Source organism: Corapipo altera, unplaced genomic scaffold (genome assembly GCF_003945725.1).
Source record: "Corapipo altera isolate COAL_440 unplaced genomic scaffold, ASM394572v1 133, whole genome shotgun sequence".
NCBI classification, from domain to species: Eukaryota; Metazoa; Chordata; class Aves; order Passeriformes; family Pipridae; genus Corapipo; species Corapipo altera.
Window position 1 is genome coordinate 3,023,448 of NW_020884939.1, and position 10,100 is coordinate 3,033,547.

The window sequence follows — 10,100 nt, forward strand, 5'->3', positions numbered from 1 at the left end:
AGAGAGAGGTGGATGGGAATGGGGACAGGGATGGAGACAGACATGGGTGTGGGGAGGGGGAGGAGAACCAGGATGGAATAGGGATGAGGATAGGAACGGGGAGGGGGACAAGAATGGAGATGGGACATGGGAATGGGGAAGGGGATGGGGAGGGAATCGAACAGCCAACAGCACCGGTACCCGCCCTCAGCGGGTCTTCCCCCGCAGCCATCGCACGGCCACAAAGGGCCTTTCCAAATCTCTGCCTGAGGATCGCGTTAAAGCCCCCGAGCACATACAGCACCACACCAGGTGTTAGGAAGGAAACCCTTCAAGCTCTGCAAAATTAGGGGCTGTGTGTCTCAGTGTTCCCATCGATGTGATGTTCGTTTAAGCCCCCACCTTGGGCACCTGTCTGACTCACAGGGATAAACCAAGTGCATCACTTACCGAAAGTTACACCTAGGTGCAATCCCTACAGAAAATAAGGAGGGAAAATGGCTTTTCATATGTGCACAAATTTCATTTTTGTCAAGTAGAAAACATTAGGAAACTTTCCTTAAGTTTTGAGATAATGCCTTAATCCATTTAATAACTTCTCTAAATCTGGAAGCATTTCCAATCCTGTGAGAAACTTTGGCATCTTTTATTCAAAGGTAATATTCACTAATAAGTCTTTAATTGAATTTTATTTACTAATTCAAATATGGAATGAGTAAATACAATAAACTTCGCTTGAAATTTAAAGGCTGTTTTAAGGCATTGCAAAATGCTTCCTAATCTTTTATGTGCAAATGCACAATAAAGAGATTTGCTGTTTCCGGAAGTCTCTTAGAAAATGGTTTGCAGGCAGTTAGTCCAAAAAGAAAGTTGGCATCTGACATGTATGTAAGTATTTAAATTATAATGTTTCTTCAGTTGTGGGAGAACACAAAATTCTTTCACTGAAATCTCTATGAGTCTTCTCCATTGGCTTTAGTAGGCATTTGTAAACATTAAGATGGCAGAGATTGTGGCCATCTTGTGGGAATGTGCACCTTTTCCTTATTCTCCTGAACCTGTTCCTCCCCATCCTTATAGCAGCGTAAATAGCGGGAAAGAAAGGAAGAAAAACTTCTTGAAGAAAACCAATAAAAAGTAGCCTTAGCAAAAATTCAGAGGAGAACATCTTCATTGGAGGCTTCGAGTGAATTTGGCAGGAGTGGCTCAGTGTCGCAGATGGGAACTATCCAGCAGAACCCTCCTCACAGTCCTCAGGAAATCAAATTAGCCTGACAAATGTCTGGCTGCACACTTCAGAACGAAACTCATGAATGTTCTAGCAACATCTGCTCTTACTTATGTGAATGTGACAGAAGAAAATTGAACAGAACACGTACTAGTGAACCAGCAAATCTGGCTTTGATCTTTCTCATGTATTTAGGACAAGAGGAGGGAAGGAAGTCCAAGATGGAAACCAATTTCTAAAACACAATTTTAAAATTCAAAGGATCTGAAATGTCCTTACTCAAATCATGCTGTTGGTGGGCAGCAGGTCATTTTGTCCAGGAACGCCCCTTGTTCAGAACAGTTGGCCACTCAGTGAAGAATAGGGACTGATTTTCTAAGTTGACATATTGCAATTTGTGACAAGAGTGAGCTCCAAACACCAGAGACCTTACAATAATTTCAATCAACCAGGAAGATACAAATCCTGACATCAAATGTAGCCATGAAATCTACTTCTTAGCAAGTATAATTAATAATTAAAGGCATATTTTCATTTTTTAAAGGGGAAAATGTGCATAATATAAATTCTTCCTAATGAGTCATTTTGATCAAGGAAGTACACACTGCATCTTTTAAAAGTAAAAGAAAAAACACTTTGAACCCATAATGCTTGTAAAAGAATATCTTTGGGAATCTTTTCCTTACATCCAGGCTGTTCAGGCTGCCATCACGTTTACACACAACTTGGCAGATTGTCACATCCTCCTATTCATTTTCAACTTCATTCTTTCCCATATGTGGAATAATTGTTGACTCCAATTTGAGGAACATGCCTGTGATGCATATTCACTTCAGCCATAGAGATGCCATCCCTTGCATACCAAGCTCAGTGTTGTTTGTATTCTTGCTTTTTTTCTGTTCTAATGAGAACAATTATGGGTAAAAGCATTTTAGTAATGATGAAGTGGCAAGAGCAAGCATTTGGAATATTTTATTCCAGCTCTGCTATGAAGTTACTTTTAATTTAGGTTTTAAAGCTGCCATAGAGGGACTGAAGGAACAGTCTGGGGGCTGCCCTGTGTTTTTACATGAGATACAAAGCAGGTCCGTGAATCTCCACGTGTGCCTGCAAAAGAAGAGTGTGCATAGTGTCCCAGTTATGGCATTTATGTGCAGAGCCCTGTGCCCTGGATGTTCTGGGCAGTACAGACAGGGCTTTTCAAACAAGATTAACTTGATGTTCTGTTGTCTGGGTTTGAACCTATGATGCTCCAAAGGACTAACAAATGTCTCACATCATCAGCTTGTGCCCTCCTTCCAAAAATGGCCTCACAGTGCTTCTCAGATCTTCATGGTTTTGGAGGGGAGAAGAAGAATCAGTGTGTGTGCAGCTTCCAAATTTTCCCACTGAGCTGGTGGAAACAACAGGGAATTTTGATGTTAAGTTCAAGACTCAAATCAATTTCTCTTGTACTGCAATAATCACTCCAATAATCTGTTTTGGGCACAGAGCAAGTCAGAAAAGGACCATTTTGTAGCTTCACTTGTTTATGTTCTGTTCTATCACACTCTGGTTTGAGTTTGCCAAAGTCTGGGCTGTGGTTTGGGTGTGGAGAACAAACCAGTTTACTCCCCTTCTTGCATTGTTATAATTATCATGGAATAATAGAATCATAGAATCACAGAATGGCTTGGGTTGGAAGAGGCCTCAAAACTCATCCCATTCCACCCCCTGCCATGGGACAGGTTGCTCCAAGCCCCATCCAACCTGACCTGGGACACTCCCAGGGATGGGGCAGCCACAGCTTCTCTGGGCAACCTGTGCCAGGGCCTCAGAACCCTCACAGCTATCCCATCTAACCCTGCCCTCTGGCAGTGGGAAGCCATTCCCTGTTGTCCTGGTAATCCAGGCCCTTGTCTCTCTTCTTTCTTGTAGGTTCCCTTTGGGTCCTGGAAGGCCACAATTAGGCCACCCCAAAGTTTCTCTTCTCCAGGCTGAACAATCCCAACTCCCCCAGCCTTTCCTCATCACAGAGGTGCTCCATCTCTCCAGAGGCTTTATGGAAGCCCAGATAAATGACATCCATAGCCCTTCCCTTGCCCACTGATGGAGTTACTCCATCACAGAAGGCCCATAGGTTGGTCAGGCAGGATTTGCCCTTGGTGAAGCTGTGCTGGCTGTCCTGAGTCACCTCCCTGTCCTCCATGTGCCTCTGCAGAGCTTCTGGAGGGTCTGTTCCAGGATCTCCCCAGGCACAGTGTGAGGCTGACAGGGTGGTAGACAGGTAAGTTTTGAATCCAGTATTTTCAGTAAGATGAAGAGGTGGTACACTTGCATTTCAGAGCCTGGCTTGAGCTGGCCATTTTCTCAGCTGAACAATCTTGTTTTGATTTGCTCATTGAAGAAATCAGAGACAGAAGTTTTCAATGCCAGACAGCTGTGAAAGGAATGGTGCTGTCTTTCTGCGGGATAGTGTCCTGAACCAGAGCCATACTTTAAAGGTATACTTTAAAGCCACTCATGGGGTGGCTTTCAGGGAGGCAGAGCTGGGTACACTGTTGCCTCCTCCATGTGTGGACCTTTCCTGACAAGATCTCCTCTCCAGAATTTGGAAGATCAATCAACAGAGTGTTTGTGTGTGTAGCAGAGTTTCCTTTCTGCTGGGTGCAGGCCTTGCAAAGTCTCTGAGGAGAGTTTCCCAAAGCTGGCATGGATGATAGCCAGGAGGAGGCAGGGATTTTGGAAGCATTCTGGTTTTTCACCTATCCTTATAGAAGGAGCAGCAATATCAAATCAGATAAATTCTTGGTTAAAATTTCTGGTGTTTTCTTCAGCCTTTTTTAACTCTTATGGGTCCAGAATGATTTTCACATTTGATGATCTTTGTTATAATACCAGTAGTAGTCTTTGCAGGAATGGGTGCTGTGGTCTGAGACTGGATTGAGGAAAGTGCTGGGTTGCAGAATAGTCCCAGGATAACCGAGGTTTCTATGAAACACCTATTAATGTGTTATTTCTAATAGTTCTTGCCTGTGAGGGCGATGAGGCCCTGGCACAGGTTGCCCAGAGAAGCTGTGGCTGCCCCATCCCTGGAAGTGTCCAAGGTCAGGTTGGACGGGGCTTGGAGCAACCTGGACTAGTGGGAGGTGTCTCTGCCCATGGTAGGGGTGGAACAAGATGAGATTTAAAGCCCCTTCCAATTCAATCCATTTTGTGATGCTATGATGATTCTATGATAATATTAACAGGAAAAGTTAAGAAATAATAAAGTTACCTTTAATTGTTTCTATTATTTTAAGACTCTTAGAAGGCAGCTCACAAGTTAATATTTAGGGAGATTTGTCTCATAAGGAGAATATTTTTGCGTGTTTTCTGATATCCTCTTAGATGTGGGCTGCAAGAAGGACAGGACAGAGTCTCAGAGGTAATTAAGTGTTTCAGTGCTGAGTGAGGTCTGGCTCTGCTGCTGAATTAGCCAACAAGTCCACTGAATGCACACAGAAGGGTTACCTTTCCCCAAAGGAAGGTTAGATATCTTCAGAGCCCCAGCCCCATCCTGCTTGTGCTGTGTGCTGTAAACAAAGAGCAGCAGAAAGTCCAGAGGAGGCCAAGAACAAAGTACCTGTGAAGAAAACCAGAGAGAATGTGATGATATTCCCAGACCTACATAAATTTTTTTGAAGCATTTAAGATGCCTTGAAAAGGAAAATGAGGGGAGGCCTCATTACAGCCTCCAACTTCCTCACGAGAGGTAGCAGAGGGGCAGGCACTGATCTCTGCTCTTTGTGACCAGGGACAGCACCCAGGGAATGGCTGGAGCTGTGCCAGGGCAGGGTCAGGTTGGATCTCAGGGAAAGGTTCTTCCCCCAGAGGGTGGTTGGGCACTGACCAGGCTCCCCAGGGCAGTGGGCACAGCCCCAAGGCTGCCAGAGCTCCAGGAGGGTTTGGACAATGCTCTCAGGGACAGGGTGGGATTGTTGGGGTGTCTGTGCAGGGCCTGGAGTTAGACTGGATGATCCTTGTGAGTCCCTTCTAACTCAGCATATTCTATGGTTCTGTGAAAATATTCTGCTTTGTCAACATGTTTTTTTCACTTAAACAAGCCAAAAAGAAATATTAAGACAAAAAGAAATAGTAAGAAAAATTAAAGAAAGTGAAAACAGCTGTTAGGTTGGAGCTGACCCCCAGATGAAAGATCAGAGTGGTTCATGGAACTCAGATGACACCAGAGGTGCCATTCTGGTATGTGGGCAAAGCTCCTGTACAGCTCCCAGGTACCTTCGGGCAGTTTTATGATGCTGATTGATAGGAGCTTGTGCCTTTGGTGGGGGGGAAATCAGCTGAGGTGGTTTTTTGAACATATTGGCTGTGGTTTTATGCTGTGCTCTGGATTTAAGCTCTATTTAAGAGCTGGTCAAGCAGAGAACCAAAGGAAAGGTTCTTACTGCAGAGAAATTACATGATTGGCAGTGGAATGAATTTCCTAATTTTACTTTGGTCTTGACCAGAAAGGCTTTTTATTTCATGAGAATGAGATCTTCTCATGGATAGGTAGATAAATAAGAACTCATTATCTTCTTTAATTCATTTCTATAATGCTGTACCAACTGGTTTAACACAGTACTGGTCTGTGGTACATACAGTCTGTATGTATATATAGTACTCCCAAGCCATACACTGGTTTGATCTCAAACCCCTCTCCCCTCCAGAATATTATTGTTAAGAAAGAAGTGTGTAGATGTGGGTAAATAAAAGCTTTTCTGGAAAACATTAAAAAAAGGAACAAAAATCCAAACAACAGGTCTGGTGTGTGCTTCTCTCATACATTTATATCTGGGTAAATCCAGATTTATTTGTATTTTATGGCTGCCACTGAGGCTGTCTGCTCTGCCTTTTATCCCAGCCCCCAGTGCTGTTCCTCAGAATTTGTTACTGTTGTCTTCCTGGACTCTTTAAGCCTCCTCAACTTAGAAATGCATTATTTAGTCTGGCAGTCTACAGAGTGCCAGTATTCTCAGGAGGAGAGCATTAAGGGAAAGAAGGTATTCATCTTGATATTGTCGGTTGAATAACAATGATTAAGAGAACAAACTGTTGAATCTGAAGATAATTTCCTGTCTGGAATTCATTCTTTCTTGTGGATTCTCAATCTCTTACTTGTGGCCTTTTTTTTAATCTGAGATTTACTGTTTTTCTGAAAAATATGCAAACAAGTTATACAGTTAGACTGAACTGGCTTAGAACTGAGTAATATAAATGTTTTCTTCTTTCAAGACTAGCTAAATCAAACACCTTCTGCCTTTCCAGTTCTCTGTAAGTTGGGCTTAGCTAGTCATCATCTCTCATGGAACTTCGAATGGAGAGAAGCTCCAGGGGGTGATCCATCCCATCTGTTAATCCAAATTAAGACAGTATCTTCTGCTGGACTTCTTTGCCCTGCCTTGTGACCTCATGTGTTCTCTTTTCCTTCTCTGGGCAACAATGGGCTGAGGGCTCCCTGTAGACCCCTGTGATATTGGGCATATTGTGGATTCAAATGAGGATGTTAGAAATGTATAATTTGTTCTTGCTTGGTTTCAGAGCATTTTAGTGATCTTACAGCTGGTGGGGGAAGCAACACTGGCCATTAATTTTCTCATTTATTGTAAGCACTTTGTTCCAGACTGGTTGTTAGGGGAAGAAGGCATCAGCAAATAAGTAAAAAATACAGTCAGAAAAAATAAAAATGGATCAGAATTACTTTGTTGAATGGATGGCCTGTGATGTAGTGAATTCAGATTCCTCTGTATTGACTAAAACTAATGCTCTTTCAAAGTCAGAGCTGGCACAGACAGCTCTATCTCAAGTATTTACTCCGCTTATGTTTCTCACTGTCTTTTTTTTTTCTTTTGCATTCACTTTTCCCTTGTGCATTGATTTCACTCAACAAGCAGAAAAAAATTTATAAACAGGAGAAGAAAAGTTTCCGTTTCATGTAATATCATTAGTACTTGTTTACTTCTCAGAGAAAAAAAGGAAATACTTTGCTATGTGGTAAGATTTCAATCTCAGTTTCTGGAGCTTCTTGAAATCACCAAATCCTTATGCTTTTGGTGGGGCAGAAGTTCAATTTCTCCATAACAAAGCAAAACTGTGGGCATCCTAGCATTCCTGTGGTACTTAGAGTTCAGTGAGGAAGCCAGTCTTTTATCTCTGAGGGCATTCTGGGTGCAACCATCACTCTGGGGGTTGTTTTTTCAGGCATTCCTAAGAGACTCGGTAGCGCACAGAAGAACAGAAAGGCATCCTCGATTGGCTTCTACCACAGCCACAGGTAGCTGGGACTGGTGTGCTCACTGTTAATGTGCTGACAGCACTCAGTGAATTCCCTCTAACCAGGGACTGTTGGAGTGTTGGTCTCCATCACTTCCTGGAACAGGCTGATCCTGGTGTGGCTGAGATGCTGTCTGCTACCCCTTTTCTTTCCTTTGGGTTGTGTGCAACTTGGTGTCCGTAGTTTTTCTCCTTGAATTCTTCATCTGCCAGCTATTACTGGTGCAAATATTGCTCTGCTGTCAGCATGATTACCTTTCTTATCTTCCAGCACTTTAGCTCATATCCTTTCCCAGGCCTTAGCAACAACTTTCCCAGGAGAACTGAGACAAGGTTATAACGTACATAACCAGACCTCAGCCACAAACAGTCCCTTGTCCAATAGTTACACTTATGAGTTCAAAATAAACTGTAGTGTGGAGGGGAAAAGCAGGATCAGTGGCAGCAACGCCAATGCAAAACAAAGTGGAAAAGTATTTCATTATAATCAAGTTGTACTCAGCACTATGGATGTGAAAGAAAGTACAGCATTGAATTCAGTGAGGACAGAGGGAGCAGGAGGCACAGGGAGTAGAGGATTACAGATACCCAGCTGATTACCAGTACATTTTGTCTTTGGAAAGTACACACAGGTAGCATTCTTCATAGAAATACTGTTTTCGAGGGGGAAAAAAAATGCAAATTTATGGCATGTCAGCATTTAATATTTTTTATTGTGTTGTGTTTGCTGAATTGTTCATACCAGCAGAATAAGAAACATGGAAACTACGATGCTACATTTTAATACCGTGACTTGAACTATCTTATGAGCTAATTTTTCACTTTAAATGTTTTTGGCTTTCACTTTATGAAAGTATAAACAAAAAGATTAAAAGCTCAATATTTAAGCATTTTTTTCAAACTATCACTGCTGCCAGGAACTTCAAAACTGACGTCCTGCACAGGACACAACTGCCTTCTGCCTCAGTATCTCAGCACCAACCCTCCATCTGAACCCAGGGCACTGCTCACAGAGCACACACCATTTCCTTACTGGGAATCCTTTAGGCAGTGATAACGGATTGGCAAGTCTTGTCCAATTAAGGATTCTTTAAAAAAATAAAAATAAAAATAATTTGCTGTTATGGTTATTATAACCTCTTTGCAAATATTTTCCACTGGGTTTGGGATGCCTCTTATTGAAAGATCTGGGCACCTGGAGTTTCCAGGCTGCCCGTGGTGGAATTAGAGATGCTGAGATTCTTCATGGCTAGAGCTGCTTTTGTACAAACACCAAAACAGGAATGTTAAATCATCAAATACATCAAATCCTACCCTTTCAAAGTGAATGGTGAAACTTCTGCTGAATCCCTAAGACATCTGTTAAGTCAGGATTTGAGTCAGTGCAAGAGCTAAACTGGCAGCTGGAGACAAATTTTTCCATAGTGTGATGGCAGAGAAAAATATATGGGATAAGCTACCCCGAAGGTAAAAGCTTGAAGAATTTCCTGAGGTCTCTTAAGCTCTGCAGTTTGAAGTGATTCTGTGGGTGACCTTGTAGTAAGGGGGTGCCTTTTAGCTACCAACAGCCTTTTTCAGCCTCCAGCCCAGATGGAAGAGGCTGGAGCAGGGAACAGGGCATACAGGGCCCAGCAATGTAATGCTACAAGGTCGTCTCATTTAGTTGGCATGTGTCGAGTGTGCCACTGCCTTGGGCAGTGCAAGAACATGTGTGTGGAATCAAGCCAGCTCAGTCCTGTGTTTGGCAGTGTCCAGCAGGATGGAGTGTAAGACTGGAGGAAACATTTTGGGGCATTTCTCTGGAATAGTCTCCGTGTTACTGTTTGCGCCTCAGGGAGTTTCTGAGTTTTTCCTGGGACATTACCCTTTATCTGTTCGTTTAATTTGTCCAATCTCCCTTTTGTGGTTCGCTTCTGTGGCTTACCCACCCCACATTCAATTCTTCTAAACCTTTGCTGGATGCCACCTGCTTCTGGTAAAAAAAACTATGCAAACTGAAACAACCACCTAATCCCCCTTTCCACTCCCATTCCCTTCATAATTGTGTAGGATGCTGTTGTCTCTCCCTCAGCCATCTTTCTCAAGCTGCAGAATCCTGATTTATCAGTCATTGTTTACACGGAAGCTGTTGCTTCTGATCTTTGATCTTTTCAGTCTTCAGGTATGGAAACAGTTGAAGTTCGTACTCAGTTTCATATGTCTCTGTGTCAGGGAGGACTGCTGTGTAGGGTTTCAGAAATTCCAGGTGGCACTTCTGCATGTCCTCTTCATTGTTTATTTTGGAATTAAGTTCACATTAACCTTTTAGACACATTATTCTATGCATCACTGTACAGTATATCAAGCATATGTGAAATATGCCCAACGTCTCCATTTTCTGTTAATGTAATGACTGGAATTTAGTGAGGTATTCCATGGATTCATTACACTGCAAATAGAGTAAAGGCATGTCTTTCTTGCTGTCTCCTTTACACTGCTTTAAAATGAATCATCCTGTGCCACAATAGCATATGACAGCTGTAAAGAATCACAGACCTTGCTCTAAGCCAAAATTTCTTTTTTTAAAAACACCCAGGCCAACACAATGTTATTTCAAGAG